Raw genomic sequence first — 19921 nt, forward strand, 5'->3', positions numbered from 1 at the left:
AGTAATGAGATCGAACTGAGAAAAAGACTTTCTTCCCTGCACCGGTATATGATATGATTTGGTTTTCCTCGTCCGGCCCAGACAAAAGGCCTCCGGTTTCGCTCCAAACTCCAATACATTTACACTAAACAGTAAAGCCGCCATTTTATTTATAAGACCTTAACGAAACGGTTCGACTAACGAGGAAACTCGACCCACCGTTACGCTGTTCACTTTTCCATGAAATATAATAACCAACCCCACCCCCCACCCCAGATTCCGATTGATCTATGGCTATTTTTGGATAACTGTATTCATCGTTTTAAATACTTGTTTGTGTACTGGGTGTTTCAGGCCTTACGGTTTTCATACTGATAGAAGGAATTTCCGAAGCTTTTATAATGTGTTCAAAGGGTTTTTAAAATTTTAGGGTACATGTGAAATATAAAATAAAATTGTAGCAAAGTTATTAGTCGTTGCTCGGTTGTTTGATGAAGACTTTTCTGTAGACACTAAATGCTAAAATAGTTTTTACTCTTCATCCATATGAATTAATATATAATATAATTATATAATTATGTATTTAAATTCAATCAAACGACGCTTAGTTAGTGTTAATAATTAATTTATGGCAGACATATCAATAACACCCTGTATATAAGAATTAGTTGCAAGTGTTTTACCTTTGTTGTACTACTGAGCAATGAGCGTAAGCTGGATTTTAACAAGTGGCAATGTTTTAATTTTTATTTATTAAGATAATCCGCGTCTGAGTTTTTGAAGCTTCCCTCCAGAGACCTGCACGGGCCGAGTTTTTCAGGCCCGACCCAAGCCCGGTCCGGTTTTAGAATTTTGAATAAGCCCGAAACCCGGCCCGAGTCCGAGTACATAGTTGGTTTTTCGGCCCGGTCCGGCCCGGCCCGTTACATGCATTAACCAAGCCCGGCCCGGCCCGGCCCGACACATTGCATGAATTGAACAGGCCCGGCCCGGCCCGGCCCGTTACACGTAGTTCAGTTGTAATTTTCATATTTTTTGCATAAAATCAATGATTTGAATTCATATTTGCTTTAGCGTCGTGTATTTTTCATTTCTATTGTTAATTGTTCGTTACATTTGTCCTTAGAAGCTTATACGCATTTAAATTATCTTTCATTTGAACTTTGGATTAAATGATAATCAAGTTCGGCCCGGGCCGAATTTTGAAAAATGAACAAAAGCCCGGCCCGGCCCGGCCCGTTAATTTCCAAAATTTTAAAAGCCCGACCCGGCCCGGCCCGTTAATTTCCAAAATTTTAAAAGCCCGACCCGGCCCGGCCCGTTAATTTCCAAAATTTTAAAAGCCCGACCCGGCCCGGCCCGATACAATTTTCAAAAGTGGAAAGCCCGGCTCGGCCCGACCCGATCGGGCCGGGCCTCGGGCCGGACCGGGCTTGAGCCCGGCCCGTGCAGGACTCTGCTTCCCTCATTTGGTTCAAACAGAAGTGGTATGAGACTAGAAGTGAAGGGCTCTAGCATTGGTAATAGATCCTGGCACTAGTGAACAAATTTGAGGATTTTATGCCGCTTCCCACGCGCTAAAACTAGAGAGAGAAAAATTGGTCGAGTTCCAAAAACATTTCCCACCCCCTTCCCCTCAACCTAAAGCCGCAGAACACGGACCCGGCTCCTTGAATCTAGTTCGGCCGTCTACCACCGCGAGCGTCTCACGTTTTGGAGGGAAAATTCTGAAACCGCCACTAGAGGGCCAACCGTTGGTGTCTTATCAAGAATATTCACTTTCGCCGAGTGAAGAATTTGGTTAGCTCAATACTTCTAGTATCATACCACTTCTGGTTCAATATATAATACGCGCGAAATATTTAGTCTAAGGCTTATACGAAACAGTTTCTCAATTCAGACTTTTCTATGTAAGAATATTAGAATAATAATTTCACAATCTCATCTGCATGCATATTTTGTCCGGAAACGGTACGTACACGTCTACACGTTGGTAGTTGACCACATTATTTTGTAATGAAGGAAGTGAGGACTCCACCCAATAAAAAAGTGCTTCATTATCTTCATTTATCCTCTTCACTCGTATCATTTTAATCCTTCAAGTCGCTTTCATTAGAGGACAAAAGACCCAAAACAGAAGCAGATTTCCGCTACAAGCAATTATGAAAAATAATATTACCTCAAGCCAAACAAAACAAAACGATCCAGTTGAAGGACCCAATTTAATGAATTCAATGAGCTCATTAAAATATCGTTATGGTTTAATTTTCGATTGTTTTCCAGCATTTTAAATAGTTAAATATTTACTAGAAAAGGTTCTAAACCAGAGTTTAAACCTCATTTAAATGATGATGTTTGTGCTATTTTCTTAATGAATGCTTAGATATTGAGGAGTTTATATGTAGATTTCTATTTTTCTAATTTTGATTGAGGTGGATTTCTTGTCTACCAAAATATTCTTATAATATTTCAATTGCAATTCTCTCATCAAACCAAGCCTGGCCAAATCATTTTTGAGATACGGTATTGCGCTATTGCTGCCCTTGAATGTTAATCCTTGGGAAAATGAACGTGACTTTCACGTTTTCCCCTATTAGACCTACATCAAATTAGCATAAACAGTAGTCTGATTCTTGAATATATTATCGAATCGTAAAACTTGTTTTTCGTGAATTTCCAATATATAAATCTGCATAAATCGAATAAAGTTAGCCACATAATTTACCAATAATTCGAGGGCGAGTCCCACTACCAGATTTGACAGAATTAATTTCGCATTAAATGTTAGTAAAATGTTTTTTTAAGAGTTATATAAATTTAATTAAATCTATATGAAAACGATAATGGTTTATCGTGAAGGTCAAAAATATGTACATGGATACTGCTCGATAATGCCTAAAATAATAACAATAGTTCAAAGGTTAAAGTTTTGGGAGTGAATTTATAATGTCCAACCGAGCACATAAGTCTGCTATAAATTAAAGGTTGTGTTCTTAGGGTCAAAACATAAATTTATAAGATATGTTCCATAGAGTCTTACTGAGAGCTTTTTCAAAAACGAAAAGCGAGAATTGACTAGACTCGATTTCGCAGCAGTCCATCTTCCTATTTAGTCGGTACTAAGCCTTTGACTGCGCCTCACCAGGTGTCGCTTTACGAGAATCTATGACGTTTCACCTACGTCACTTCATGACAAGCTCTCAGTAACCATGAAATATATCTTATGAACTGAATGGAAAGTGTCAAAGAACGTGGGGTCTTCAAAATTTAGTTACATTGGCCCCTAAAAAAGGAAATAGTTACACATGTGGCGTGAGACAATTCAACCCTTATTAGTCTGCAATCTAAGAACGTTATGGACCCTTTATCCATTAGAAGTGTGCAAAACACTGGTAAAGTAAAGCTAAGTATAGAGAGATTGGACCACGCACGCCAGAGATAACCATAGACAACGACCCTGATATTTCCAAGGTTAATGAGTATTTGTGGGAACACACAGATTCGATACACCACATCAGCTTTTGTTCCGACTGACTGTAGGCCAATCGTGAAGCATTTGGGTTTAATCTTTTGACTCTACGCGTATTTGAATTAGATTCGTTGGGAATTTAAATTTTGCGGGCGGTCTGTTGCGTGATTCCATGGTTTGTTTTCGCTCGGCTGACTTCTTTGATAACGTAACGTAGGCATCTATTATAATACTGTTATAGTCATTGTGTATTGCGCAAATTTTTAATGACAATCATTTTTATGGGGTGTGTGTGATACCGGTATAGTTGTGATGTGTTCTGGTTCAGCGCGATCGCAATCAGATGGCTTACGCTCGTGATTTATGTCTGTCTTCAATATCTGTATTGACTTAGCGCTATGTAACTAATGTTATGCTGTCGAATTGCAGAAAATCAAGAGTAAGGCTTCGTTGGGACATGAAACGTGGTTAGTTCTATAGTAACGATCAAAATTTCCTTTGGTAGAGCGTTCTTTACAATGCGTAATGGGTAGGGGTTCGCGGGCCCAGCCTTGTGCAATTCACCCGAAGCACTTCTAATAATCTTCTCCCAGTGTTACTTGTTTCAACCTTGTAGTTTGATCAAATTCGGTAAAACATTGTGACTGTGCACATAGAACCAATATATTTAAACAAACAAACCACTTTCTCAAATATATTTAAACAAACAAACCACTTTCTCAAATATATATAAACAAACAAACCACTTTCTCAAATATATATAAACAAACAAACCACTTTCTCAAATATAAATATAAACAAACAAACCACTTTCTCAAATATAAATATAAACAAACAAACAAACAAACCACTTTCCCAAAATATACATGAAAATATATAGCATAAATTAATAATTTTCTGAAAAAACGATAAGCCCATAGCAAATTATCCACAACAAGGATAAAATATGTTCATATTTGATTACCAAACGAGTTTTTTGAATCGAATTAAATTCCAGGTAATATCTGAATACAAAACATTATAATAATCGATTTTTGACGTTTACTAAACAAGGCATTTTCCAAAAATAGATTAAAAAGAGCAAGTTATTTTCAAGCTAAGGGTGCAATTGTAATCAAAATATATTACGAAAAGCGTAATAAGTCCTTTATAGTTAGAGATGAAAAACGGGGATCTTTAAAAATAAACCTCCCTTTTTGGTTGCGAGGTATCCGCGTTTGAAAATAGATTCGGGAAAAAGTGTGGCCGCCCTAAACAATTAACAAAGATTGGATTGCGTACTTTTAGGTCCAACGTCGCCGTTTTATAATTAAGGAAAACCCGGGCCAATTTAGTTCCTTCATACCTTAAAGGGATATTTTAACTAATTTACATTCTAATGTTAAAACTAAATTTATTGACCTTAATTTCATTTTAAATATTGGTTGCTAATAAAGAGGTATATGTTAATGGTATTAATACGTGCCTTTTAAATTTAGTGCTCAAATTTGGGTTTCAGAATGTCAAATGATTTAAATTGTTTTTAATTTAATTAAGCTGTTCCATAACAGGGTATAAAAAATTAAGTACATTGGGGCTCTATGGGCGATTTTAAGTCGAAAATGTTCCGTGATATTTTGCCCTAAAGACTACCGTTTATAAGTTGTGATTGGATTGTTTTATGGATGATCCCGTGAATTTTAAGTAAGAAACTGTAAGACAATTTTAATTTAATTACGGGGTCATCCGTAAAGCACTAAAATTGTAACTTGTGAACCAATAAGAAGAAAAATAAGGGTTTTAATATTAAACTAATATTCTATCTTCATTTTTAAATAAATAACTTTTACTAATTACTTTGTTTTATTTTTTCCTTGTTAATTTTCTTACTAATTATTTTTTGTTTTCTTTTGCAGGTAAGGAAACTTTTTCTCGCTTATCTGGTATATCCATTCCGATGTGCTGAACGATAAGTTTTTCTCTCTAATTGTTCCGGGATTATGATTATTTTAATTAAGATTAGTGCCGTATACAGGGTGTTTTTGATAACTCTGCAATAAATTAAGGGGATGTTCTTTGTGTGCACGATTTTGAGTCGAAAATGTTCATTGACATTTACTATTTTCGAGTTATGATTTGAGTGTTTTAGAGATGACCCCTTAATTAAACTGGAAATCATAGTCTTTCGTTTTCTTAATTAAATTTAAGGGGTCATCCTGAAAATACTCCAGTATAAACTTGTCATAGAACATTTTCAATTCAAAATCTCTCTAAGAACATCTCCCTTAATTTATGGTAATATATGCGAACTGTGAATTTTATCACTCGGGATGAAATCTAACGATATTTGTAGTGCGTAATAATAATATTTCTAAACGATCATTGAGATGTTATTTTGACTGTACAAAATTCAACGATCACAAAATTGAAAGCATTACCATAGCGAATAGAGGAAACAATTAACTACAAAAATATGGGTCAAATCTTGACCATACAACTAACCATTAAACAAATTCATAATTTAATTATATTTATTATTTACGCCAGTGCACCACCATTAGCTACACTAACAGCAGGTGTTCCGCTCACATATAGAAAACCCCTATAGAACCTCATTTCTTAATTCGCAAGACGAACAAAATTAAATTTCACCATAGAAATAAATTTTTAACGAGAATAAATAGAAAAATTATATGAAGTCCATGCAGGTGCAAGACCTCCTTAAAGTCACAAATTAAAGATAAATCTAGCGAGTTCATCTTCATGTTTCTGATTACTTCTCAAGAAAACAAGTTGGAAAACCAAAATCAACCTCTCCGAGTCGAGAACCAAATAAGATGTTTTTCTTAAATAATTAAATAAATGTAATTGACTACATTTTTTATTATTTTTCATAATAATAGAGAAGATTACATTGCATTAGAGAAGATTTTTACATTTCTGGGCGCCATTTTTAAGATGGCGGCGAATTGGAAAAAAATATTTTTTAGTACGCGCCTACTACTTATGAGTAACATTGATTATCAGTCAGTCAGTCAGTCAGGACTTTGATTTATATAGATATAGGCCTAGATTGATTCACAGTAAATGATAAGAAAACCTGCAATTGCGTGGACCTTTGGTGGAAGCCCCGCCATTGAGAGTCTAGACGTTTCTCGTAACCCTAGCCGATCGCTGCGTACGTATTAACCCTAACGATGATAATGGAGTAGAATCCAATAATGCTTTCGGTGCGAACGCGGTCTGGATATTGCGAATAATTTTGTTCCGATTTGCCATTGCCAACTGCGAACGCGGTGACAGACAGACACACACACAGACAGGTCCAGTATAATACTTCTCAGTGATGTCATCGTCACTCGGAGAGGTAAAACATTCTCAATTCTCACACGCACCTTTTTTGCAATAAACAACGAAACTCTTTGTCGTGACCGCCTTAGTGTTTCGTTCCTATTTTTAAGAAGGTTCACTGCGGAATAAGTCGCTTTTTAATTTTACACGTAATTTTAATTACGGTAAAATTTAAGAAACGGCACCAAAACCCCTGTCCCTGTCCCTGTCCCTGTCCCTGTCCCTGTCCCGGACGCGTCCGCGAAACGAACGCTTACGATGAGAGAGAGAGGGAAACCGGTCGCGTCCGCGAAACGTACGCTTACGATGAGAGAGAGAGATCGCTAGCGTACGCGGTGGCGATACGAAGCTCCGCGTAGAGAGAGAACTGCCTGCCTGGTATATTAGTGAGAGGGGGAAGAGGGAGAGGGGGCATCCCGCTCGGAGAGAGAGGAAAGAAAGGTAGTTTAAATCTCGCGGGCTTTTTTGAGTGAAGGGAAACAAGATGATAATTTTCGTGCACTACTGCACTTTTTTAATTTTACACGGAATTTTATTCCGTTAAAATTTAAGAAACGGCACCATGCGCGTGATACATCAGAGATTATGCTGAATGGTTAGGTTAGGTTAGGTTAGGTTTCGTAAAATAGAGGGGACGGTTTACGGTCATAGTGATTTCTGGTTTAGGGGATCCAGGATTTGGTTTTAGATACATTATTTGATTCGTATGGTTTTGAAAAATTATACTTTAGTGGGGTGCACAATTTAGTTTCATTAATATTATTTGAAATGTGACGTTATTAGAAATTAAGGGGATACACGATTGCGTTTCAGAAATGTTTTTAGTTGTACGATTTATTGGAGATCAACTATACGGGGGGTCACGTGAGCCGTGTAAAATTACTATTAAGGCCCAGCCCTTGGGCCATCTTGTTGAAGAAGTTAAAGCCGTTGAACTTTTTTCCCAGCACCACGTCTGAATCGTACCTCTGTATGTTTATAAATAATTAACGAGGGTTATGGTATCATTTTGACCCGTTAGTCGTGGGCCGCCGTTAGATGACGATGCTCTCGAAAAGTATTAACCTTGATCTGGTTTCTAGTCACGTTATATTTCTTCTTTGGGTCTTGAAAGTTTGTGATCGTGGGTGTTGATCGAATCGTACGTGCTTCATCACGTACTCGCGTGAATCTTTTCAAGTTTCCTCATTTGACCCTCGAAAGTAAATTTGGTAAACTTTGAAATGAATCATTTTCTTGAGGTGTATTCACAACAAATTGAAAACTGGTTGATTGTTTGGTTCTTTGCCCTTTTGTGGTTATTCGTTAAACTTATTTTTTAACGAATTTTTGGCTAGATGAATGATTTGCTGTTTACATAATGTTGAATGTTGATGTTTAGAAATGTGTCGTTAATTTATCAAATACTAGCTAGTTTGTTTTAAGGGTTCGAAAACCGGGACAATTAAGTTTCCCATCTACTTTGAGACACTAAACACAAACTAAGTAGTCTCTACTTCCACTCCCACCGATTCAAATATCTGCGTGCTATAATTTTTACAAATTAACTACAAAATTAAACTATGCTATCTTAGGGTTTATTCACAAAGCTAAAATGAGTCTAGAGTAGGAGGTTCTTTACACGTTTAAAGGGTATGAGAATTTACAATTTCATATCATATTTCAGCACGAAAGTGGTATTATATTACACTTTCAAGTCTCTACTTTCAAAATATAATGTTTTTAATATAATTGAACCAAAGTTTCTATTTTTAAAATCCATTGAAAAATCACGAAAACTCAGTTTCGATATATAAATAATTTTGTCTTGTCAGCTTGTTCGGTTGGTTTATGACATCACTATGACGTTGAGAAAAAAAGCGCGGGAAAGCTATACGCGGCTTACGCGCGAGCGCGAGCTTAGCCGAGCTATACGCGTCTCGAGCTCTGTCCGCGGAGAGAGTGGCACCATCTCGCGTGCGTGACGTCAAAAACAAGAAAACGTTGTAGCCTTTCTTAAAAACTTTTAAAAAGTGGATTTTAAATAATTTCATATGAAGCATTTTCAAATGCATATTGCCAAATAACTAGAAATCGGAGAATTAAAAGCTTGATATATTTGAATTCACAGTAATTAATTCTATCTATTGCTATATAAATCAGAGGTTTTTCAAACGAAGCTTCTCATACCCTTTAATGACCAGGAATTAGTCTCCGTTCCAATTAATTCCAATTAACATTGAGAAGAACTCAACCCTGATCACTTTTACTTCTAATGAACCTTCCTATATGTATAGTGGTTTGAACTGGACTTCAGAACTTTCACTTTTATGGATACCGATAACGCACTGCGTGTGAAGTACGTAATACGGGATGCTTTTTTCATCTAATATGTTTTAACGATAATCTTAAGTGTCACAATAACGCAATTAAGGCTCATTATAATAATAAATGTCGTGTAATGAATGTACAATATCATTGCAACGATAATGAGACCATTGTCAGATGAAGTGATTACTCACATAAATTACGAGTAAATTTGTCTGCTAATAGTTTTACGTCTTCTCGCTATCATTGTTTATACGTTGTATTTTTCCTATCAAAAATTAATTTCAAATCTGTTTTAGATTAGTTCATTTATCAAAGGTCGTATTTTGTGTTGAGTTTTAATTAGGCACTGGAGAAAATAGCTGCTAGCAAAATGCGTACTTCACTGCTGATTATTCTACTAATTATTAAATATAAATGATTATAGATTATAAAAAACCGATAATTTTGAATTGTCCAACATTTTGGAAAAATACACTGCGATGTCAGTTAAAATAATTTGATAGCTCCCGAACTACATTATTTCTTCATAAACATTTTTCCGGAAAAAGGGTTAAATAACGAGTTTCGCAAATATAGGCATAGTACTATTTTTTGATAGTACTTATTATTTAAAAAACAATTTTAAAAATAGTTTTAAGAAGTACCTATACTTGAAAATAAAGTTTAACCCGTTGTGCCCTTAACGAGAGAAGTCAAAGCTCTCTTACGCAATCCACGAAGTGTTTATTCTTTGAGTCTCAGGCTAATTGCGTTCCCGTTATGTTGTACTGCCTTACAATCCTCTTCAAAACTGGAAATATTCTTATTATAGTAAAACTCATTTTTGGAGGAAATTTAACAGCTTCGGGGCTTAAAGTTGATTAAATATCCATTTTTAATAATGGGACGAAGCCATTATGCTACAATCTCGCTCCAGTCTTTGTATTATTATATTATAAAGAAGTTAGTAAAACAACTACAGTGAAGTATATGCCTGTAATGTCTTGTTCCTCATCTGCCAAAACGGATAGGTTACTGGTAACTCACTTGTCCTTGCCTTCTGCTGGCAGCCCTGGTCCTTTGATTTATTTTCAACTAATTGCAGCAGAACCACTAGCGACTTGTCAAGCTGTATACCCCCGCTTTTGCAACTGCATCTGTGGGGAATGAAACCAATGCATAGTTTTCCTCATAACCGTGCAGGCCATGCCTAGACATGTTGAAGTTATCATTGTTAGTTTATTTATGAAAAAACGGTAAATTTCGAAAGGTAATTTAATTTTTCTCAAAATTTGAGATGTTAATTTAATTTTTCTCAAAATTTGAAAGGGTAATTTTTGAAATTACTGTAATTTCACACCTCTAGCTAGGCCTATTACACTCATTAGTACCGAGAGATCGCACTAAATTTATACAGCTTAAGATAGTAAACTCCATAGGAGCGTAGTGATCGGAACTAGTGAACCAAAAGAAATGGTTTTTAAAACGCTATGAGTACTTTACTTCTCAGGGAAATATTATTAATTTCTAGCGTTATTATTATTGAACTGGTCATGCAACTCTTTCGGGTGAAATATAAAAGGAACCATAACAAATTTAATGAAAAAGAGGGTCATTGGAATTTCTCTTATTGGGGCCGTGTCGAGATTGTGGCAACGGTTTCTTTTTGTCTCTCTCTCTCTCTCTAATTAGAATCTCAGCGAGAGAAGGGATTGATCTATTGTCTCCTAAGTTAAAAAACCCATACTTGTTTCCTATTCTTGGTCATCTTTGGCCCCGCAGGAAAAAGTTGAGGTTTTTTAATCATTTATTATAACTCTTTTGTGTTTTGTGGCCCGGATCTTGTTAGATAAACCGAGACTTCTCTCTTTGAGAGAATGCCTAAGGGTTATTGTGACGAAAGGCTAACCAACCGGACTTACCTTTCTTCCGTTGATTAAATTGTCTGTTTATGTTATCTTCTGCGGAGTTAATGTAGATTTTCGTAAAAGGTGGCGATGTTGAAATGTTAGGGTTTTAATTTAGAAGATCATTTAAATTTGTAAATTTATAGACGGTATAAAAGATTTCAAATAACAAAACAAATTTTTGAAAAAGTGAAAGTTTTGGTTTTCCTGAGAGATGTGATTCGTTTTCTCTAAATGACATAAATTATGCATGTGAAAATTGCACGTTGTCGCGGTATGAAACAGAATTTTATGTTATATTTTTGGTATTATCCTTGCCATGGACAACGCATTGGTAGTCGTCTGTATAGACCATTTTGAAAATTACATACAGAGAAATCCAACACAGGGGCGAGGCCGCCATCTTTGGTTATGTCCTTCGCGCCAAGAAGTAACGCCAGACGGAGTCCGAGTTCACTTAGGGACCACTGACACCTTCCCTAGCATTTAAAATAATAAACTGGTCCCCCCTTAGTTCTCCTATAGATTTGTAATTAATAAACTGGTCCATTAACCTCCACTTCTCCAATTTCAAAACTGGTCCTTAGTGGTCCCCCTTTAGTTTTCATATAGATTTGCAATTAATAAACTGGTCCATTAACACCCACTTCTTGAATTAAAAAGCTGGTTTAAGCAATTAATAAACTAGTGTTGGACCAGAGGAAGTGTGCTATTCCCCAAACTGCTACTAATTGACTTAAACGAAACATTGAAAATGGTCTATTAACTTAAAAATTGGTGTTTACTGATATGATCAAGTTTAGAATTGCAACAACAGTGTGACAATAATACAATTTTATTTTTATGAACCTTGTTTGTAAACTTCTGTGATGAGTACGTGTTTTTACTCGTATCCCACAGTACCTCGAACTCGACCCACTGACAAATTTTGAAAGACTTTACGCAATCCGGAAATGAGAAAATATGCTGTTTTTTTTTCTTCTTTAATTGGCATTCAACTCCTATGTCTTAATCCATCTTTATTTAATGATTTGCATCCGAGAATATGTCGCAAATAATAATTTTAGGGTGGAGTTTATTTGTATATTTATTAAATTTTATAAACAAGCTCCTTTAATTGTAGTGTAACGCATCAACAAAGAGTCATTTATATGCTAATCAAATCGTTAAATTTATTTTTTTCATTTTCAACCTCTCAAACCGGGATTGTCATCAAACACAAGGTGGATGAAAAAACTGTTTGAATTAGTCCATGGCTGGTTTTTCATTTAACTTAAAAATAGGTTTTGTTTCATTGTATAAATTATCCTAACGACTAAACCGCTTTTAGCAAACGTGTAAATATATACATATTACATAACGAGCTTTAAGCATTTTAGCGTAATTGAGGGCCAGTTTCCTCAAAATCGCTTAATCGGGGAGATTGCACCATCTGTAATGCTCGACTCATTTCTATAAAAGTAATAAATTTCATAACATTTTATACAGGGTGTTTCTGAAAAGTCCATCAATAATGAAGGAGCGTGTTTATTGGGCCATTTTGAATCGAAAATGTTCTATGACATTTTGCCGTCCAAGCCACTGTTTTTGAGTTATGGTTTGAATGTTTTAGGGATGATCCCTTAATTAAATTACAAATCTATTTCAATTTTCTAATTAAATTTAAGGGGTCATACGTAAATTACTCCAATTCCAACTTGAAAACAGTGGCTCGGACGGAAAATAGTCATAGAACATTTTCGACTCAAAATGTTCCTATAAACACGTCCCTTCATTATTGATGGACTTTTCAAAAACACCCTGTATAGTTGTTAGTGATGGCGCACTCCTGTAAGCCAAGTTTTTGGGCGACAAAGTTTGAGCAAATACGTCCGACACATGTCAAAGGATTTTTCCTATAGGTGCCGACTGCCCCGTGTCCGTCGGATGTGACTTGACCCCACTAACTCTTTCGTCACCTCAAGTTTCGACCAGATTATTCGCATCGTTGCCGAGGACCCTGCTAGGGGCTCAATTTGCATTAAGAAAAAAAAAAAAAACAATTGTGAAGTCCAAAGTATAGTTTCTGATAATTATTGAAAATGAAATTGTCCCCTAGATATTTAATGAGTAGGGACTATTTCGTTCAATGTTTGAGTTATTTCCACGAGTTTTTAAAGCAAGTTCATTTTCCCAAAACGTGGCCTTGTTTGTTAAATCGCGGAAGTTAGAGAAACTGATTATGACCTAACAAGCCATACAATTGTGGCGAAATTGACGTGAACCGTGCTTTTTGTTGTCCTTAAAGATTTCCCTTCCATATACTCTTACGAATACAAAGTTATAAGCCTGGTCCGAACCGAAAATCCAAACAACATCGAGTTTGATAACAAACTTCTAAAACACGGAATTGGTATTGTACAGGAGAGGTGGGCAAGTTTGTTGAAGCACGCACCAAGAAAAAAAATCAAATAGACGATTCCATTAAATACTTGAAGAGAAACCAACGCAAAAGTCCGGGGCTGCTATTTTTACCTGTCCGAGTGACGATAACGTCTCGGAGAGGTATTACACTGGACGTATCAGTGGGTCTGTTACCGCGTTCGCAATCGGAGCAAACGTGTTCTCAGAAAGCAATTTTTGGCTTCTACTTCCATCGTTAGGATTAAGAAGTACGCGGCGATCAGCTATAGGGTTACGAGAAACGTCTAGCCTCCAAATGGCCGGGCTTCCACCGAAGGTTCACGCAATTGTAGGTTTTCTGGTCATTGTGAATCAATCGCCTTATATACCCTAAATTTATAAAACTGTTAAAGAGGCATACTAACTAACAATAACTAAGTTTAAAATAATTTTAGGAATAAAGTTTCTTAAAACGGTTTAACTAGAATTAAGGTAAATTAATGACGATTAAAAAATAATTAATATCAATTATATTTATTTAATTATTTAAGAAAAAACCTCTTAATTGCGTCTCGACTCGGAGAGGTTGATTTTGGTTCAACTTGTTTCCCTCGCCCCAAGAGGCAACAACAGTTTGAGCTTTCGTTCACTACACTTGGGAGGCTGCCTCTTGCGGTGGTGCTTCTTGGCGCGAGGGAAAAAGCCTCCGATGGCGACCCAATCCCTGCCCGCTGGTTTCTCTTATGGCATTAATATAATGGTCTATAGAAAGTCGGCTGGACACGCGACGAGACTTGAAAGATTACAATGGAAGAAAGGAAAATAAAAGGACAAAAGCTTTTAGGGATGCTGCCATCGCGATTGTCATTGTTGTCGCGGGAACCTTTCAAATTCTCCCAGCTGAATTTTTCTTTTTTTCTCGAATAAGCGCGGCTTCGAGTTATAATAAATGGGTGGGCCCTATCCAAAGAAGGGCGCCCATGCCAGGTAAGTATAGTCAAACTAGGAAGGACATGCCACGAGATCACTGGAGCGAAAATTGAATAACTCCAGTATTATATAAGAAATTCCCGTGGCGTAAGAAACGTTTTCAAAACCCCCTAGTGATTTAGGGTGCAGCGGTCCTCCGTTTTGGTTTGGGGGTTGGAGTACTTTGCGAAAATGCTTTATAAATCCACAATGCGTCCGTTCCAACAATAGTAATTGTAGAAGCGGATTGCGTATTATTACGAAATGAGTGTCCCGTTATTAACAGGGTATTTATTGTTTGATAATTAGATAGGGTTGCTAATTAGCAATTAATACGTGATAAACTGTCGCTTTAGTTAATTATCAGCTTCCGTTTAATAAATGAGAATGTGTAATTTTGATATTGAATTATTTTTTGTTCTGTTTGTAATAATGTTGTATTGATTGAGGAACTCAAATTGAATGAACAATTTTATTCATTATATAAGTACGCATTATAGTGAGTGTGAAATTACCGTTATCTTTAATTGTCGATTCATTTATCAAGAACAAATGATTTACGTTTTGTTAGTAAAGTTTTAAATGTAGATTCAGAGCTAAAATAATCGTCAAAAAAATTATTGCTAACTAACCGGTAAATTATCAAGTTAATATTACGGTACTTTATAAATCAGTAGTTTACATTACCGGTAATTAACCTATAAATATTTATATATTCGTGATTACTTTGGTTAATTACCAAGCCAAAATTATGGTACGTTATAAATCGGTGATTTAAAGCGGTATTTGGTAAATTAGCGCTAATTGAAGGACCCATCTCTAATCTATCTCTGTAAAGACTAAATTATGTGTGTGCTTCTTTGTAAAAACTTCAAATTTAAGAACAATATAAATTTAAAAAGCTTTCGTGATAAAAATTTAAAAAATAATAACTTTAGATAAATGTGCTTGATAAATAAATGTGGGACAAAAATCAATAGAGCTTTATAAATCTAGGAGTGACCTTTTAACCTTTCTCTATAATACACCCAGGAATTAACCCAGGACACCCTTACAGTTTTTGTGGGTGCGCGGTGAGATACCATCGTGTCGCGTTCAACTATATATCGGAATAGGATTTCCTTTGTTTCAGTGGCATTGTGGGAGGGCAGGTTTTTTCCTTGGGGGTGAATTAAATTGAGGACTGGTGACGGGCAATCGGAAGATATCACAATCTCATAGTTGCGTGCCTCCCTTCACTTATTTCTCTTTTCAAAGTTCACCTCGCTTCGGGTCACCGGCACCCGGCCGCGACGGAGAATTTCTTTTGTTTCCCGTAGATAGGCCCCAAAGGCAAAATACGTTTCTTGTATTAAATATAAAGAAAACTAGTTCTGGATATGGGCCTACGTGTTGAAAATGTATTTTATATTGGTAACTTTGAAAGTATCAAGAAATACGTACATCAGTATTGCGCTGGTTTTTTCTTTATTGAATTTGTTTATGAAAGCTATACTTAATGCAGGCGTGATTATTTTTATTTTATTTTTTAATCAAAAGAGCTTATAAATAATGAATCTATCAATTGGAACCATGTTTCTATCTATAATATTAAAGAAGATAGAAGCAATTAAAATTTCCGTATAAGGGGCACGCTTAGCGTTGGGGACTACCCCTATTGGTGGGTTAGTATGTACCACCTGACGGATTTCTCCAATAGGGATACTCCCCAGTGCTTCGCGGAGATGCCTAACGCGTAGTGCCATCCATTACTCTTATTACTTAATTGCTTGTATCTTCTTTAATATTGTAGATAGAAACATGGTTCCAATTGATAGATTCATTATTTTAATCACTTTTTCGACTAAGAAACAAAAATCTAGCCTGGATTATCGCTTTAAGTGTAAATATTTCATACTCGTAAGGGGCTATGGCCACTGCTTAACCGTTTTGTTATGAAACATTCTGAAAGGTTAAGCTGTTAAATTCGATTATACCACTAGCCTCGAAGTATTATAGAGTCACTTATCAGTTATCACCCGCGGCACGCTTATCGTAGTTTAGGTGTTTTCCCTTTATTAAAAATATCATCTTGTGTTACTAAATATGACTGTATCTTGGCACTCTTCAAGGTAACAAATTTTAAATAATGATTTCCAATGAAAAATGTAAATATTCTTGATACACGACGGTGTTTTCCAGTTCATTCCATTTAAAAAAAATACGATCACGCCACTAATACCACAAACACATTTTTTCTGCAAAATAACTTAAGCTAAGTTTCCACTTGACCGAAAATAACAACGTCAAAAACATTTACTTTTAAGCTTCGTAGTCCTTCGACGGTAAGATTTTAGTTCCGTTCACACATTATTATGACGTGAAATGAAGCGTCATCACAAAACGAATTTTGATTCGTTATCAAATTTATTTTAAGTAGGCCTCTGCGCAAAAAAAAAATCACCAATAGGCTTAACTCCTCCCCCAGCGCCATTATGGTATGTTTCTTTACAGAATGAAACCTATATAAGCCCCTCCTCCTGGTATGTTTTTAGCACTAGTGGAAGGTAGCGTGACGTTGCATGACGTAGTACTGCCAAGTCCCTATTCTGTCCGACCGAAAGCTGTTTCGGTTGCGTTCTTAGAAACGTTTTTACAGTGCTCAGTGTTTCGGTCAAGTGGGAACTAAGCTTTAAATAATGAGTTGGCAAAAGCTTCCTCAATTAGTTAGAACTTCGTCATTTCTTTTAGCAGTCTTTGAACGACTTCAAGGTTAATTTCGCAACGTCCACCCAACCACTCAGCCTTGAATCTCTTCCAGATAAATTATAAAATTCATATCAAACACTAAAAATCATTAGCAGTGATAGAATGGGACGGTCCAATGAAAAAAATGTCAAACCACCTGCGTTGCACGAAATTTTCGAAGGAGTTGAATAATGATGTAATGCAGATGATACATATCCGCCGATTATTTACGTCCTGTATGTTATATTTCCAGGCTGTTTTTGTGTTTAATGGACTCGTTTTAATAACAGAATTGACCAGAAACAAGTTGGGGAACCAAAATAAACCTCACCGAGTCGAGACGCAATTAATTAAATAAAATAATTGATATTAATTATTTTAATCGTCATTAATTTACCCTAATTCTAGTTAAATCGTTTTAAGAGACTTCATAAAATAATTTTAATTTTTTAAACATAGCTTTTATTGACGTTTGAATTCTTTAACAATTATTGTAAATTTAGGGTTTATAAGGCGATTGATTCACTATAAATGGTAAGAAAATCCGCAATTGCGTGAACCTTTGTTGGAAGTCCTAGCTGCCATCGGGAGGCTAGACGCTTCTCGTAACCCTAGCCGATCGCCCCGTACTTCTTAATCCGAACGATGATAATGGAGTAGAAGCCAAAAATTGCTTTCAGCAAACACGTTTGCTCCGATTTGCCAACTGCGAACGCGGTGACACACACACACACAGACACGTCCAGTGTAATACCTCTCCGTGACGTTATCTTCATTCGGAGAGGCAAAAAATACTCGAAGGGTGTAGAAGTATTTTAATATAAAAATTTACAAAGTCACTTAAATCCATTTCTCACTGCCTTAGTCTAGAAAATGTTATAAGAAAATTGGCATAAAATTCATTCCTTTTTCCTTCCTGTACATAAAAGGTCGGGTCGGTTATAAAAAGAAGCGGAGTGGTCAATCTTCATTTTTTCTTCGGTTCAGTAACAATCCATAGAAAATTGTAGCCATCACGAATCGCCGTGGTTAGGAGAAAAGAGCAAGTAAAAGGTGAATCTACCTCTCGCGTTTCTACATAAAAGCGATTCCGGTAATTTCTGGGCCATTAACTCAAAATCGTCTTTTTTTGCCTAGAACTATATGCCACTATCCGCTGCTATCTAAAAGCTTTTCTTCCCTTAACAAGGAAAATTATGATTACGAAATTTTAATATCTACGTGTGCTATCGTAAAATTTCTAAAAGAATTTCTATCCTATAGGCCTAGTGTTAAATTTACCTTGTAGAAATGACATTCCATTTGAATTTAAATGCAAATTTTCCACTGCGCCTACAATGGGGACTGGAATTTAAACTGCAATGTAGATTAGCGCCATTGTCGAGTATTAGTGTCCAATCCAAAGTCTAAAAATAGTGTATAAGCCTTTATTTGGTGTGTGGAAAGGTTTTCTCCATATATGGGTTTCTTGCATGTCGACGCAAAATCCGGCATGAACACTATAAATGAACCAAATCATTATTTCCCAAAACAAACTCCAAGCTGGTAGCGGATCATTTCTTGAACTTGATTTTCGTGTACCTTCAATTCACTAACAGACACACACACACACACACACACACACACACACACACACTCCCACGCAGATTTAATAACCTATGCATTTATTATATACTCGCGTACGTAGATATAAAGTTTGAACCAAAGTAAATAGAGTAATTGCTCCTAAAATGGCATTCTCCCTAGCCAAATATGCTTTTACAAAATTCTGAAGAAGTTTCATAATAGACAGCGATAACGCACGATGTATATTCGAGGATTTTAAAATCTATTCGCAAAAGGATGCCTTTTCCTGGATCATTGTTCTAATGGATTTATATATTGTAGATAATATTAAACCCCGACCTACTACTACTAGGCTTAGTATATTTATACATGTATTTCTTGAGAAGTCATTTCTTCAGTTCCTAAAATGAATTTTTTCTGTATCTTGGCCAACCAGAACTGTAGTAAAAATTTAACATAAGACTATATATAATTTTTTTCTGTTCTGAGTACTTGGGCATATAAAACAAATTAGAGTATACAGAAAAGGTATTAAAAATTTAAGGATATATCCAGAATTCCAATCTGCATGTTTAATTTTAACTTAATTGCGTCAGTATAGCGTATCCTCACCGATAAACTTAGAATATAACAAAATGTTTTAGTGTTAAATAGTTTGGCAGTAAAGAGATGGCCTTGCTGGCCCGGGAAATACGTTGTTTTTTGTGTAAATTATTTATCTCAAATGGTACATGTTAAATTTTTACGCAATATCTTAGCCCCATAGAAACTATATTTGACGATAAGATTATAACTGAAGCTTGAGAAACCTCTAAACACGATCGTGTCGCCAATATAAGACTTGGAAATCATTAGATAACAATATCTCCAGTTGTCATGTCACGTGAAAACAGTAGTTATCACCAAGTTGTTGTTACGCCAACTTTGTTGTCCTATACCGATTTTGGTAAATTGTTTCTTCGCAATTGTGTAATATTTCACGCTGCAAACTAAATTCAAGATAACTTTCTAATAAAAATAAAAATAAACTTCAGCTTCGATACAACACACATCACCTTACCTTTCGACTGGGCTGCTTTTGCTTAGTATTTTGACTTGAGAGAAAAGCGGTTCCGGTAGAGTTGTTCTGTTAACCTCGACCCTCCCCTCATTATCTTAAAGGTAGAGTCGCCCCCCCCCCCACCTTAACAACAACCTACAGTCGAAGCGGGTTGTGAAAGAAAAGAAGTTGCGCTAGTCCTGGACGCCACTCGGTTGAGCGGGTGGCTAGACAACCCTGGTTTTTCCAGTCCCACCCGACCAT

At 36.1% G+C, this 19921-nt stretch overlaps 1 protein-coding gene across 2 annotated transcripts in view; it reads left to right on the plus strand.

Moving 5' to 3' along the window:
* Positions 1–19921, plus strand: part of trc (Serine/threonine-protein kinase tricornered) — a 123641-nt gene that overhangs the window by 50273 nt on the left and 53447 nt on the right. The gene's annotated exons all lie outside the window — the stretch shown is intronic.

Source organism: Phalangium opilio, unplaced genomic scaffold (genome assembly GCF_054372755.1).
Source record: "Phalangium opilio isolate 3A_F unplaced genomic scaffold, DU_Popi_V2 ptg000662l_1, whole genome shotgun sequence".
NCBI lineage: Eukaryota > Metazoa > Arthropoda > Arachnida > Opiliones > Phalangiidae > Phalangium > Phalangium opilio.